At 24.8% G+C, this 16,468-nt stretch overlaps 1 non-coding gene across 1 annotated transcript; it reads right to left on the reverse strand.

The window, feature by feature from the left end:
* Positions 1-883: 883 nt before the first annotated feature.
* Positions 884-956, reverse strand: Trnav-aac. Its single transcript has one exon. It is a non-coding gene; the product is annotated as a tRNA-Val (tRNA).
* Between the last annotated feature and the right edge of the window lie 15,512 nt (positions 957-16,468).

Below are 16,468 nucleotides of genomic sequence, written 5' to 3' on the forward strand. Positions count from 1 at the left end.
TTTATACGCGTAATTGAAAATTATAGATACGCATATCGCAGCTCAAATTAAATTATTGACACTGTCCATATAATATGTTGTATTCATACTCGTATCACATTTGTTAATTTTTAAATTAATTACTCCTAATGACTAATATAATAATAATTATTATTATTGTTCTAAATTGAAACGATAAACTGTAAAAGCGATAAGCAACAAATAATTATAATTTTTAATTACTAATAATATAAGAAAATATATCTCATAAATTACAACTGTGTATATTTTAACATTATAGTGCCTATAACGGCTATAACATAAAATCACAATTGCATATTAATCATATCTAATGAGTATTTATTTTTAACATTAACTACAAGGTTATTTGCTTACTGTAATTTAATTCTAATTCTTAAAAAAGAGATTCATTTATTAACATCTGAAAATATTTCGGTTGTTACATAAATATTTTCTGAAAAGTGAAATTCGTTTTTGGCCTCTATAAAATGTGGACAGTAGACGACAATGTATTTGACTGTTATCATTGTACATGCAAGTCTTTACCGTCGGCCATCGGATATCTTTGTGGATTCTCGTATGACCAATTCAAAATCTATTTAATGTAACTGTTTACTGATGGTTTAAAACTTTAAACTAATGGCGTTTGACCAGAGTTCATAATTAATAGTACATACAAATTGATTGAATAAATTAAGACGTACCTACTACCTCCTACTCTCTACCTCGTGTATAGTCTTACAGTGTGTGTTTTAATGGAATTGCTTGCTACAGTTAAAACAAAAGTAAATAAACTAACCACCAAATGACACATTAGAATGTTGAATAAGATTCTATTATAATCATATTTAAAAACATTTGAGAAATATTCCAAAAAAATTAATGTTTCCGCCCAGGATCGAACTGGGGACCTTCTGCGTGTTAGGCAGATGTGATAACCGCTACACCACGGAAACAGTTGATAATATTTGAAGAATTCATTACACCTAGTTCGTTTTAAAAAATAAAAAATGTTTAAAATAACAAATTAGTTACAAATTACGAATACCTATGAATAAGAAAAATGAATGTTTCACCCGATAGTTAATAATACATTATACATTTATATAGGAGAGTTTTTACGTCATGACAATAATAACAATATTTCAAACTGTATATAAATTCAAATGATCATTGATCCGTATAATTATTAATTATTATTAAATGTTAAGTACCTACTTAATATGAATATTGACATATTGCGTGTAATACTGTAATGTGTACCTAATATTTGGTGGTTTATTTTTTATACAAGTTAATAATTTTAATATTTAATTTTATGTTAAAAAATGTACTAATTGAAAAAAAAAATGTTTTAACATTCAGTTTTTGTAATGTGTAAATGTCTAACAAGTAACAATATGACCAACACATAGCCTTGTATTTATATATATTTTATTTTAAAAAGCTATAGTTATTAAATTTTTAGTAATGCAATACATACGATTTAAAATATTTTTCTATTAATAAACATTTATTATTAGTCAAATGACACCAATTGAACAATATATATATAGATACTTTACTATTATGTTTTCAGAGTTTTAACGGTAAACTCAAATATTTATTTTAAAGTTTAAACCAATTAAACGATTCAAAGAATTTAAAAATTGATATTTTTTTTTATCTTTTTATATAATAGGGCTTTTTTGTATCACATTTCTGACGACAATATTGAACTTTTTTACGATTATTTCATTTTCTACGAAGTCGTTTCAAATACCCCACTGAGTGTCCCAACGGTGCCCTTATTTTCGGGACATACACATTGTGTTTCAATGTTCTAGTTTATCAGTCAAGCATTTGAATATAATTTTTTTACAGAGATTATGTAAATATATAACAGTTTTTTTTGTGTATTTAGTTAGTATTAGTATAGATATTTATTATATAATGTGAAATATAATAATTATTACTATAATAAAATAAATACATGTTTTTAGTCTCATAGGCCAATACATTTATTTTTCTTATTTGGATTTACATTTATTTAAGATTATAATCCGAGATTACTAAAGAAATGACCTAAAACTATTATATTTATTTTAAAATCGTAAAAAACTATTTTGTTTTCAAATAAATAGAACTTTATTCTATTTCCTCAAAATTGTGTGATTATTGACTTAAATATGTTAATGATATTATAAGAATGATGAAATTTTTTTCAGAACATAAAAGGTTCATAATATTGTATAACGATTAAATTAGTAAAATTATCTATACATATAACATAATATGAAAAAGAAATATCATTTAAATTTTAAATTTGCTATACCCAATACACGGGGTATTCGTTTTTACATCTATACAGTTTCAGAAAGTAAATAAAAATCATACTGCGAATCGTGACAAATTGGTAGAGAAAAAATATAAGAAAAGTGAATGTTTTTGTCCCAGATCGAACTGGAAATCTTCTTCGTGATTAATAGATAAGATAACCACTATACACGAAGAAAAGCAGTGAAACTTTCACATCATTTATTATCAACAGTTCATTTTTAGAAATAATAAGTACCTATAACGACAATAATAAATTAATTAATAATTACTAACTAACTTTATGCGGGTAATTAATTAAAACGCATAGCATAACAGCTCAAAATATAAATATATAAAGACCACCTTTCCTAAATACCTGTCCTATAAGTACGTATATTAAATTTTAAATTTAATTTATTTTCTTAAATAACATTTTTGTTACGATATCATTATTTATTTAATATTGTATATTGCAGTTTTAAAACTAATTTGAGTTTTTATCAGAATTATTTTATAACGGTTTACAGATATTATTGGCTAGGTACTTTGATTTGTGTAAAATCAAGTGTTTTGTATATTTTTTTAAACTATTTCTATATGTAACATATGTATACCTATATCTATATAATATATGCATAAGGAAAGGTGGGTCTAATTATAATCGTAAAAAGTCTTAAATCTCGTGCTTAGAATTTTCTTGGTTAATTAAAAAAACTTAACTAGGTATAGTAGTATACATTTATTACTACATTTTTTATTGAAGTTAAAGTCAACTTAATGCTTACTACAATTGTTTATTATAAGAAAGTTGTTGCTGTATTTTAATATTTGCATTAATCAAAGTTTTTATGTAGTAAAATTTTAGCTTAAACTATAATTAAATACTGAAATACTCATATTTTCTTTGTGATACTCAAAATGTTCGTAGGTAATGATTATAACTATATAATTAAAAAAACAATTTAAAGTGTATCCAAGCAAAAAACTAATAATAAGCGCCAATGATGCAGCGTAAATGAATGAATGCATAGGCGGTACATTATTATTTTTTAGAAGTTATTATAAATTATTATTATTATTACCGAAGGACAAAAATAAAATATCATACTTTTTAATATTTTTTCGTGCTTTACTGCAATATTTATAAGGTAAAGTAGAATAACGCAGTTTTAAACATAATTTTTAAATTAAGATACTGAAATTAATATTATTACTAATGAAAATTTATTTAAATTTAATTGATGAAGAAATATTTATTTTAAATAACGAGTATCTGGAACATTCACTTTGTAATATTTACTACGTAGATATTATTATATTTATTAAATAAAATGTCAGTAATATCATATCAATAAACTTAACAAGCATAATATTACAACTCAAAATAGTATTTTAAATTAAATAAGTTATTCTCCTAACTTTAAATCGTAGTACAGTTATTGATATTAAAAACGATTGCAAAATTGTACAATAAAAGTATGTATCATTATTGCGGATTCCGAATGCTTAACAAAAAACTTATGATGATATACTAGTCATACACTACTATCCGCATTGTTTACATCAAAATGACTTTACCCAATCACAATGAATCGCCCTTTCAAACCCTCACAAACAATGAGGGACTTTACTCTTTAATTTAAAAGAAAATAATACTACAATTTATTTAAACCCATGTTAAAAGCTTAAAATGAATATCAAAGAAAAATATTTAACTCCCCTTAGTTAAAATCTTAATGTAAATATTACAAAATCGAAAAGTTTTGCTGCTTTAAAATTGTGTATACTCCAATATTTTATTAAAAGTTTGACCCCATCGAGCACTACCGATCATATTATAATCGATTACCGAAATGATTTTAAAATATTGTCATACATTTATTACAATTTTGCACCCAGCTTAGTGGTGGTAGTAATTTTTACTTATCACCTAGTCAGTTATAATCAAAAGACCTCAATCGTTTTGAGTAAAAAAAGAAAAACAATTTTATAACTATTCTCAGTTGTTTATGGACGAACGAAAATGATACATACACAGTAGTGAATTGATGTGGGTACGCGGGTATACGTCGTGTATACTCGTCAACAGATTTCAATTTTCAGCTTATACCCAACGTAAAATATTATTTTACGGGTATACGCTCCTAAAATAACTCGAAAACCAAATAAAACTTATTTTATAGTTCATAAGAAAATATTGTTATGATGTTTTAAGGAATTATTTATCTTATTTATCAGTATACGCTGTATTTGTTGTGTTTTAAAATAAATTTATTAAATAATATTTAATAAATTACCATTCTAAAGCATACAGTTTAATAAGTTAGAAATTAGTCATTTAAATTATTGACTAGGGAAGTACATTGATGCATGATGCTTATATGAATATAAAGTTTTCAAAAGAATCATCTGTTTATAACAATTATATACGGTAAGAAGTATAAGTAGGTACTAATTAAAAAAAAAAAGTTTTTATTTCCAAAGAGTACCTAAGTATCATGAAAAATCTAAGTACCTTTATACGTGTTATTTGAAAATAAAGTCTTCAATGTAGGGTTGCTTAAAGAATTGGTCAATTTTAAATAGCCAATTTTAGCCATTAAATCATGTTTAAGGAATCACCTTAGCTCGATATTTTTGTCGATTTTAGTCTCTTAAATATAATAATAATATACATTGATCTCAGAAATAAGTTCACAATATCAAATATTGCAAACTTAATGTTTTAAATATAAACGGGCAACCTTTGAATCAATAGAACCCAGAAGAACATGTGAAATCATAGTTAATTAGCCAACATATAGAGACGCTGATGATACTAGAACAAAGATATTGAAAACTCATAAACCCAATATTGAATACAATATTTTCATATTTATTGTTATTGTTTTTTACATTTTTTTCCAAAGTGAGTCAAATATTATGAAACCTGCCTAATGTCATATCTAGAAAAATTGTAGAGGGCAATAACTTTTTTTAATATTTATGGAATTAAATCTTGACTGCTAGAGCATTCGTTAAGAATTTACAAAATTGCGTTGTTATTATTCGTTATGTGTATAGGTTGAGATTTACTAATTTATTAATTTACTATAAAATTATGAATAGTAATAATACTCGAAAAAAAAATTTAACTTAAAAATCGTTTATTGTGTTTTGAATTTTGAATATTGTGATGACACAATGTTGAAACAAAAATATGTGTAATATAATAATGATAACGATGTTAGTCGAACGAGCGGACATTGATACTTAGCGTTACCGGTCTTTAATTTTATAGTAATACGTTAGAAGTTAATAGTTATAAACATGATGTAAGGGATTAAGTTAATTTTTTCTGGAGTAACGCCTAGAGAGAAAAGAATATTCGGAGCAAGAAAAAATGTTTAGATTGAATATACAAATTTTAGTAGTGCGTATGCCCATACATATATTTACCAATACACCATTGGATATACATATAAAAAAAACAACTTTTTTCTCTTTGTAAGACTATATACATCATACCAACAATAATAATATTAATTATTATATAATAAGGGTGATTTACAGTTCTCATCAGCGGCTCCCTTCTTGTTTATATAATCAAACATTATTTGTTATTATGGATTTAAATTTTATTTTGTTGTACATTATAAAACTTTATCAAACTATATAAAATGTATCTAAAAACATTTTTGGCTCTTGATAAAATTGTATTTATTAATGTGTAATGTGGCTCCTGAACATATTCACGTAAGCCATCTCTGTTATATAATATATACTATATATATGTACCTATTTTAATTGTATGCTATCCATGTATACACTATACATATCTGACGAGAAATTAGTGGCGTGAATGACGGCGCAATGATATGATCCGCCCTTCTTTTCCGGATTTTCATTTGACGTTTCAATTAATATGAACGAGGGTCAAGCGGTGAGGGTGTTCGTGTTTAAACATAAAATTTAATTACAGCGTTTGTGAACGTATTAATATATTAATTTATTTATTTTAAATGAGATATATAGTTTTTTATTTTAATAATTATAGAATGTATATAATTATACGGAGTCTATTATTGCTTTGCATTGTTAAAGTTACTTTTATCGTGAATCTTCTGTTCGTATACCTAAAAAAGTACTTAATAAGTAATAATCTTCTCGTGTAATTCAGTTTATATATAAAACTAAATTTAATATACTATATCCAATGATGGTCTAATTAATTTGGTAAATAATCATTTATAGATTTATACATATACATATGTCATGTTTATAAAACTGTAAGTACGTTTCAATTGTAGGTTTAACCGTTAGGTCGAAATTTCCTCAGTTTTCTACATTTATAGAATACCTATACAATAGTTGAGTGCTGGATTTAGCAATGCTTAAGGGATTTTAGTTTTTAACTTTGTTAAGCGATACATTTTTAAAAATAGTAAAAAAAATGTGGGAACGTGGATATCAAGTAGACTTAACGACAAATTTTAATCTATTTTTAGATTTATTTTCACTTCACTAGATCAATCGGTACATTTGGCAATAAACACCTCTACATTTCTATGTTCAGTATATGTATCTATTTCAAAAAGACAGAAACAGTTGGTAATGAATCCCCTTAATACTTTTCGAAATAATAAATATTCACAGTGGTTAAAACAATCGTCCTACATAGAATAATATCACTATATGTCTATATGTATTCATTACTTCAGAAAATAATTCACTTATCGTATAATAATATTATAATACAGTATTCTTATTGTCTGTCGATCAGAATATTCGAGTACATATTATGTCTTTCTCTTTCATACAATGATATCGGATGGAAACAAATTATTCTCACGTATTAGATTTATATGTATAATATTTTCGTCGAAGTCGCATCATTACAGTTTAAGGTAGTATAGTGTTTAGAACCTATAAACATGTAATACACATACGTATTATACCTAGTCCGCTTATTGTAAAGTGTATAATACAAATAGCTCGTATTATTTTCGAAACGCATATCGGTTTTAATCAAAAGTAATTCATTATATTTTTTGAATCATTTAAACACGCCCCGGGCCCCTGTTCCATTATCGTATATTAACTTGTTTATAATCAATCAAACTGTACGCGTCTTAAAATCATACATACGTAATACCGTATACCTATAATAATATAATAAATACCCACTTAAACATATAAATGCAGTGGTTTGTACTTTTGTAAGTATATATATATACACATAAAAATATTGTTCTGTTTTTCGATAAAAAAAAAAATCGTATGTTTAGTATTTGATTCCGTTGTTTGAGTTTGTATATATAGGTAGTAATATATATGTGTGTGTTATTGTGATGGCTGTGGAGAGGGAGAAATCATAAACGTAGTTTCTCGAAAAGATTTTCACATTGTATATAGGTACCTACACTCAGAGGTGGGTCGACTAATTTCATTGTGGGCGTCGTTGACTGAAACTAATTATAATTGACTAATGTGTATATGTATAGGTTTATTTGTTATGATGAGGTGGAGCCATTGTTGACAACTACTTTTTATATATTAATGTTTGTGTGTGCGTATTTATTAAATATTTATATATTGGATAATAATCTCTAAACCCTCTTCAGAACATTATATCTACCTGTCCTACATAAATAAGATACGCGTTTATACTGTGCGCTCCATCAATTCCAATGTCATTAAACACTAGTCAGAATCGATTAATTCCAATACCGTGTTCACAACCTATCTGCAATGTAACATATCCTATACAAGTATTATAAAAAATTAAATAAAAATAAAAATACCTAGTCATTTCAAACGCATGCAATGACGTTCGTTTTTTTCCTCTGTGCCAATACAAAAATAAAACCATATAATATATTATTAGAAGGATTTGCATGAATTGGATTCATATACATACTATAAATTATAATTTATCTTATTAGTCGTATTATAATTTAGGTATATCAGATAATGCTTTTTTGATTTCAAGTGATCTGGATTTGCTTAAAAAAATATATTAACAAATTAAATTAAACGCATTTTGTTTTTTTTTTAATGAAACATTTTATTTTTTATTTATTTTTTTTTTTTGCACTAATATACAATTTATATAATATTAAAGAAACCTTCTCGCTGTTAATAAATCAATAGATATAATATTATGTTCTCTTATACTAGGAATTTAAATTGTCATTAGATCTTTTGACTTATTTTAATTTGGAAATATACAATATTAATAGGCTAGTGAGCTTTTTATATTTTAAGCGGAATTTATAAGAAAATGGTTTATAGTAATACTCGTAGAGAAAGATAAGCTTTGAGGATTATAAGTGGAAATTCGGGAAAATGATCCTATATAAGTCTACCATTTCTATGGGTGCGTAATGTGTTATAACTAGGGCTATGGACTTATAGAAGTAATATAGAAATTTGTTTCATAGTACTATGAATTTAAAATAATAATTTTTATTTTACATATTTTGTTTATTCAGTTGTTTTTTCTCTATAAAAACATATTTTGTTGTATTTTTATTTTAAGTGTATATTATTTCACATATTTAATTATAAAAAAAAAAAAAAAATTAAACAACAGAGAATAATATTTTATGCATACTATACAATATTATTTAATAGGAATTTTCTAAAAATTGGTTAAAAATATATTAAAATGACTAAATATAAATAATGAAATAATCTATGTACCGTGTGTTTTCCCAATTATTTGTGTGTTATATAAAAACAAAATTAGTCGATAAGAAATACGCCGTATTCGGTCAGTTGATGTCAATTTCGTCTGGCGTTAGTACAGTAATAGTTATCAGTTTATCGCCTATGCGTAAATAATTAATATACTAATAATATTCTAGGTCTGGTAATTTTTTTTTTTTGAAAATTCAAGTAAAAATGCTTAAAGTAAAAACAAATATATCTATTCTCCTACAATCGCATGTTTCATAATTTGGTGTTTTCAATTGATCAATCAGTACTATTTTGTAAACTTTGTGAAGTCCTGAAAAACATTTTACTATGTTTCAACATCTTAAAACCGAAAAACATACCAAGTCAATTAACTTAATTAATAAATCAAAAATAAGTCAACAGCTTCTAAAATTTAATGCACCAACTAAAAAATGTCAGTTTAACAAAGATTATTGTGAATCTATGTTATTTGATAATATTCCTTTATACAAAAAAGAAAATGTAAAATTTAGAGCATTTTTACAAGAATTTACAGGAAAAAATATTTCAAAAGAGGCCATTCTTTGAAAAGGCTATGTAGATGACTGTTATCAAGATGCTTAAGAAAAAAATACGAAATAATTACGTACCTATCAAATAACAACATATAGGTACTTATTGACAAGACGACCAACGTTGAATGTCGCTTCGTAGCCAATGTTATAGGAATTTTATTAAATAACGAACCAGGTAAGATATTTTTGTTAAATAACAGGCCAACCATCAAACTATCTTTAACATTTTTGATAAATTTACGAATATTTGATGGCATATATTACAACATGATGAGCAATGTTTTGTTATTTTTTTATTATACTTATAAGTATAATAATAATTTTCATTAATATGCAAAAATTGATTTAAAATTTAAAATATTTACGATAAAATATATTTTTTTCTCACAAAGAATTTCAAAAATTGAACTGTACATAATAATTTACCAAGCTTTCACCCCCTATTTTTTTTTTCTTAAAAATATTGATTTATTAAAATTCTGATTTTTAGAGTTTATAAATATTTTAAATTATTTATATTTTTTTACACTATTTAAAAAGTGCCCTGTGAACCGTGGTGATGTAAACTTCTTTTTCCCTACTAAAGAATAATATATTTTACTATAAAATATTTACAAATTTGTATGAAAATTTTGGCATATCTAAATTAAAATTTGAATTAATAGTATCTAAGTTATTAAAATAGATATACTATGAATAATAATTATATTAAAATTATTAAAATTATTTTAAGTAGATCTGGTATTTATTATACCATTTATTAGACAGTATGTTTTTTTAAGTTGTAAAATGTACAAAAAATATTATTAATTACTAAAAATGTTAAAATCATCAAAACCCCCATAGCTTTAAAACTCATATTATCATGGATCCATTTCTTTAATATCAAGTTAAATAATTCAAAAACTACTCGTTTGAATTTTGATTTAGATAGGTACATCAACATTTTTAAAAAGTTATCTTATTAAGAATTTACATAAAAAAAGGGTGATTCTCATTTGAAAACAAAAAGTTAGTATATTCACAGGAACATATTTAGTCTTACAAGAAACAGTTAATTTCGAATCGTCGCCCACTTAGGGCAGTTTTATCAACGAAGCCAATAGTTGAAGTACTAATTTTAATCTAGTATCTTATTTCGTTTCGTGTTATTTTATGTAATTTCTTTAAATTTTATCTGTTTTTATTTGTTTACATTTAAAACAGATTCAAAATTATTTTAAAGTAGGAAGCTAAAAAACAAATACAAAATTTAAATACATTTAATTAATTCTATGTGAGTACAAAAATAAAATAAAATTACTCCTATTACCTACATATTATACCTACGTCCTACACAAATTATATAAATATTTTATAAATATAATAAATAATAATTAAAAAATTGTTTTTTCAGTTCTTTACATTAATAAGTTACGTAAACATTTAAGATCTATATATTTTAATCTATTTATTTATCTTATTTATATTTATAGCATATTTTAATTAAAAACTGATTTCCAACTACTTTATACTGCAAGATTAATGTCGTAAAACACATAAAAAAATATTTCAGCATATTACCTTGTACAATAAAAATTATATATATATATATATATATATTTAGGTGACACATAATTACTTCATTTTTAATATTAATCAAACAATTTAAACATTATAATTTTGTTTGTATCCAAATATCCTGTCTAAAGTAATTATAATTTAGACGGATAAAGGAACGTCTATATTATATAATCTGAGGACTGGCTGAAGGGTATAAAATAATTTATTATTTATCAAGCAGTACCTATTAAATAGTTCATCGTCATTCTATAACAGGAAATAGTGATTATATCCTTATACATTGTAACTACACTTACCTGATAATAATTTTAGTATGAATAAATACTTTTTTTTGTATTTGGTGAAAAGATATTTTATTATTGATTATGTAAATACGAACAGTGTAATAAATCTTTAGTTTTATAAAAATTATATATAATATTAGACCTATACCAATTTTAGATCATAAGCAATGTCAGGAATAAATTAGTTTTATATAATATAACCTCTTTATTTACACCGATGTATTCCAAAGAATGTTCTCAATGTTGATAAAATGTCATGTGGTAACTTTTATACATCGAACATCAAGTATATATATCGTATATGTAATATGTTGAAAATTCAAGAGACAATTTTTCTAATTTTTTTGATAATTTAAAGTCTTAAGTTTAAAATAAAGCTCTAATAAACATTTAAAATGTTTAAAATAGTGCCTGTATAGTCACATTTTTTAATCGTCTATAGTCATTGTGTTTTAAAAACTTCAATTTATTATATATTTCGAATTTAATATCATACAAATAGGCAAATTGAACATATATTTAGCTTTTGTATGCGAAGTGAATAAGTGTGCTTTTTTAAATATTCGACTTTTGTAGTAATATCTACTATCCTGTTTGAATTGTTTTTATTTTTATTCTGTTAACAACTTTTTAATTGTAGAACTTGCAGAAGTAAAAAAAAAAATAGATGACATTTTACAATATTTATTCACATTGAATAAGTGATTTTATGAATGGTAAACGGCTTTTAATTAAAATTTAAAATCCTTAGTATGATTTATCAGATAACTAAAAAGTCACAATTGGAAGTTGGTTAGATTAGGTATATAATTATTTTAAAATCCACATTTTCACAATCGTTCATTTAATGATATATTTATTATTTATATATAAGCAAACTTTACCACATACATTAAATATATAAATTAAGATTTTTATAATCTAGATTATAATTTATATAATATAAATATATAACATCGTTGAAAAATTTACATGATTTTTATGTATATAAAACGTATACATTATGAATTGATAAATTTAATTTAAAAAAATTATCCTGATTAATATATATATATATATATATATATCCTTTGAATAATTGAATGCTTTCAGGATTTCCGGTCGCAATAGGTCATTACGGCAAAATATAGCTGTTTCGGTTGACTAGTGAAATTGAGCTGTAATTTTCGGACTGTAATGATTTTTTATCGAGTTCGGTTTATGTTTTCTGTCCATATATATAGAAATAGACAGGAAATGAGTGAATAAAATGAAAAAAAATAGTAGAGAAAGACGACAAAGAAACACGTGGTTATATATATACATAGTAAGTATTACATATATATATTTGATGTATAAAACATGGCGGAAAAACGAGAAGGGGTATTATATTGTCATGCGTGATAGCTTTATATATTTGTGTTTTATTAGGTCGAGAAAATGGTGTTTCTTTTTATTGGGCGGAGTGGTCTCGCATGCACACACACAAAATCCGATTCAATTTCCTGTAAACGATAAATTGAAAAAAAGAAAACGCACGCACACACGCGCATATACACGCACCCACACGCAGATATATATATATAAACGCAGTGGGGTAAGAAAATAAATAGATTTGCCACCGTATGGCGCAATAGTCTGGGGATAAAAAATGTATAAAGTGTATGTATATATAATATATATACGGAGGAAATCTTTTTTCTAGGGGTTTATAGCCGAAAAGTTTCGTACCGGTCTTTTTTCCACCGCATATAAGTGCGTATATATGGCTCGTATGTTAGTATTATTATGATTTGCATAAAAATAATAAAATACCGTCATTGTTTTGTCTTTTTTTTTCGCAGGTCACACGCATGTACTATCTCGCAGAATAAAACGCTAGTATAAAGTGGTCCCAGAAGATACAGTGCGAACAGAGATATCGGGTAAAGAACCATCGTGTTGAGTATAAGACGTTTTACATTCTAGGTACTCGCTATATTGTATATAATATACAATAATGTTGCGTGGTCTAAAATGTTTTTGAAATTTGATCGCGCGCATTTACAGTATAATAATGTTGAACTGTTCAAGTAAATCAAGTCTTGTACAATAATAATAAACGTAATTTTTATATTTTAAAAAAAAAAAAAACAATATGGGCAAATAGCCTATATATAAATTGTAAGGTTTATAGTACTGCTATTGCTGATCGTAAAATTAAAATGATACAAAAAACAATAAAGCCTTGGAATCGTTTGATTAAAACTTCTATAATATATATATTTATCGACCCACTGAGATCGGAAAAATACTCATTTACAAAACTATATCGTTTATATTTACGGTATGTGTACATTTTATTCTAATTTCGTAAAAATAATAACTCTTATATATATATAAGTATATATATATATTTGTGTAGCCATATGGTTACATATAGGCCTATATGACCTATATAGGTTTATATTAATGTTGTAGGTAAGTTATAACATTTAACCAAAATCCTATCACAACTCGATCGATTATATGATAAAATTTAAATTATTCTAATGTTTAGTATAACTATCTTTAAGTTTTGAATTAAAGGAAAAAGGAAAGACAAACAAATCACGAAGAAATTTTATTCCATACTACATTAAAAATCCTACGTACGTTTTAACATTATTGACAAGTAATAAATGGATAAAATGATTTTATTATGTAAAGATATGATTGAACAGAAACTAGAGTAGATTATAATATGAATGACTTTATTCCTTAGATAGTAAAGTTTATAATTTATATGTTTAGAAATCAGAAAGACGCTATTGATTTATAAAATGTATAAATAGTATATAGTACCTGATTGGTTAATCAATAAAAATAATAAAAGTTATAAAGCGTGGTACTTATATTATAGTATTAATTGTTATTAGTTACTTATTCCTTGATTATAATTTATAATAATTGATAATACTGGAAAATACCAAAGTCAATCTAATTTTATAGTATATAACAAGAATAAATAATATTTGAAATATTTAAAAACTGTTTGTAATTAAAGTATATACATGAACAAAAAATAAATAAATAAATAAATAAATAAAAGATAAATTATAAATTTGCAATTGAGTTTAACTTATATGAGTATAAAATTAAATAATTTTATCACCTATAAAAATATTATTAAATATAATAAAGGAGGATGGATAGTTTTAATATGAAATGAAAAGGAAATATATTTTTATGTATGAGTAAATAATTTAACTTTTAAGATAATTATAATACCATTCTTGTGAGTATTGAATATTATATTTAATATTAAATATATGTCACAATATACTATTAAGACAATAAACTAATAAATAATAGTTTAATACTTAAAACTAATGATAAATAAATTAAGTATGTTTCTAAACTTCTATTTTTTATGTAAGTATAGGTACGTTTGGTCGTTTATTTACATGCATATAAAAAAAAATGAAACACCCGATTTTACTAAATGCATTATAATTAATAAATATTTATATTAAACATTTTGCATTATAATTACATAGTATTTTTTACTCATTGTAAATATACCTATTAATATTTAATACCTATTGCGACTTATTAATGTATCTATACCTACCTACTTTATTACGTATATAGTGTTAAATTTATAGATATTCCAAACGATTTTAATCACCATTTGCTTAAAACTTGGTACATTGATTAATTATTATATAATATTATACTATTTGCATTTTACAGCTTAAAACTTCTGAACACCAGCATATTATACCTACAAACTATATAATCGTCAATAGGACAAACGCACGTATTGTGGTGTATTATTGTGCAAAGTTTAGAGCCATGATCACAGGTATTTCGTTTGTACTTTTGTCAAAGTATCCATGTCCAAAAGTTAAACTCATCCCAACTCTAGTCATTTCCCGGTAGACTATATTTAGTAAACGGTGTTATGATGACAACAGCCAATCAGAATACGATAAAAAGCGCATAACATCATGAATCATGATAAACGACGTGTAGCTACGCGTGCAGCGTGAATTCAACTTATGCACATATTTTTAATTTGTATTACGACTATACCTGTATAATATTTACCTATATAATAACTTAATAGCATACTAAAGTACGAGCTGTGTTTATTCAAAATTTTTTCTAGTTTCACTTAATAGCTCGTAATTTATATACGAAATTTTACAACCGTTTTTATTATGATATCATGTGACGTATATGTAGCTGATCCTGTACAGTGTTTCCCATGACAAATTAAATATCCGCGAATTTACCCCTTCTTAAACTTCAATAAATGTAAACTTCAAAGATTTTTTATCACAGTTATTTGGGTTGTTGACCAAATATAAAATACAGGTTTAAAATTTACGTCCAATCATAATAACTATTTTATTTTGTGTAACCAATGGCAAACCTATAAAAACAAAAATAGCAACAAATTCCTGCGTGAAATTCTCTTTAAAATACAACATTTTACAAATGGTTTCAAGGTGCATATTCTTGGGCACATGGTTATATGTATATTAAATTTCATTATAGATTTCTTCAACACATTCGCGAGTCATAAACATTCCCTTTTATATAGATATAAACTGTATTACTATTGCATTAATTACGTATTCACAATGATAGAAGTTTCATGTAACAAGAGTCAAAATTAATCATACTTAAATAACGCATATTTTCTTAATGTCCAAGGAAAAACCTTCATACGTACGAGTCTAAGCAACCACGATCACATACTCGCCGAATACATAAATACATCTAGACATCAGAAGAAGCCTTAACCTTTCCGAATCAATAGTCAAAATTTTATAAAAACATCCTCAGTCAACTTTCAACATCGTCAAATTCATAACCACCGTAAATCTTCAATGTAAACTATAATAAACTAACAAAAATCCGCAATGTATAAATATTTTTTTTTTTGTATAAATAATATATATAGCTTACAATTGGTAATTGTTAATTGTACACCCAAAGGCCCATGTTGCTGCAGTTTTCTGTTAAAAAAAAAGGTTTCGTTATCGTTATATAAAAACACATGTCGCGGTTCGGACTCATCAAAATGGTCTTCATGAGGCGTAAGTATATCTACACAATATTATTGTTCCTTTATTTCTA

This window comes from Melanaphis sacchari, unplaced genomic scaffold (assembly GCF_002803265.2).
Source record: "Melanaphis sacchari strain LSU unplaced genomic scaffold, SCAv2.0 Contig128_pilon_pilon, whole genome shotgun sequence".
Lineage (NCBI taxonomy): Eukaryota > Metazoa > Arthropoda > Insecta > Hemiptera > Aphididae > Melanaphis > Melanaphis sacchari.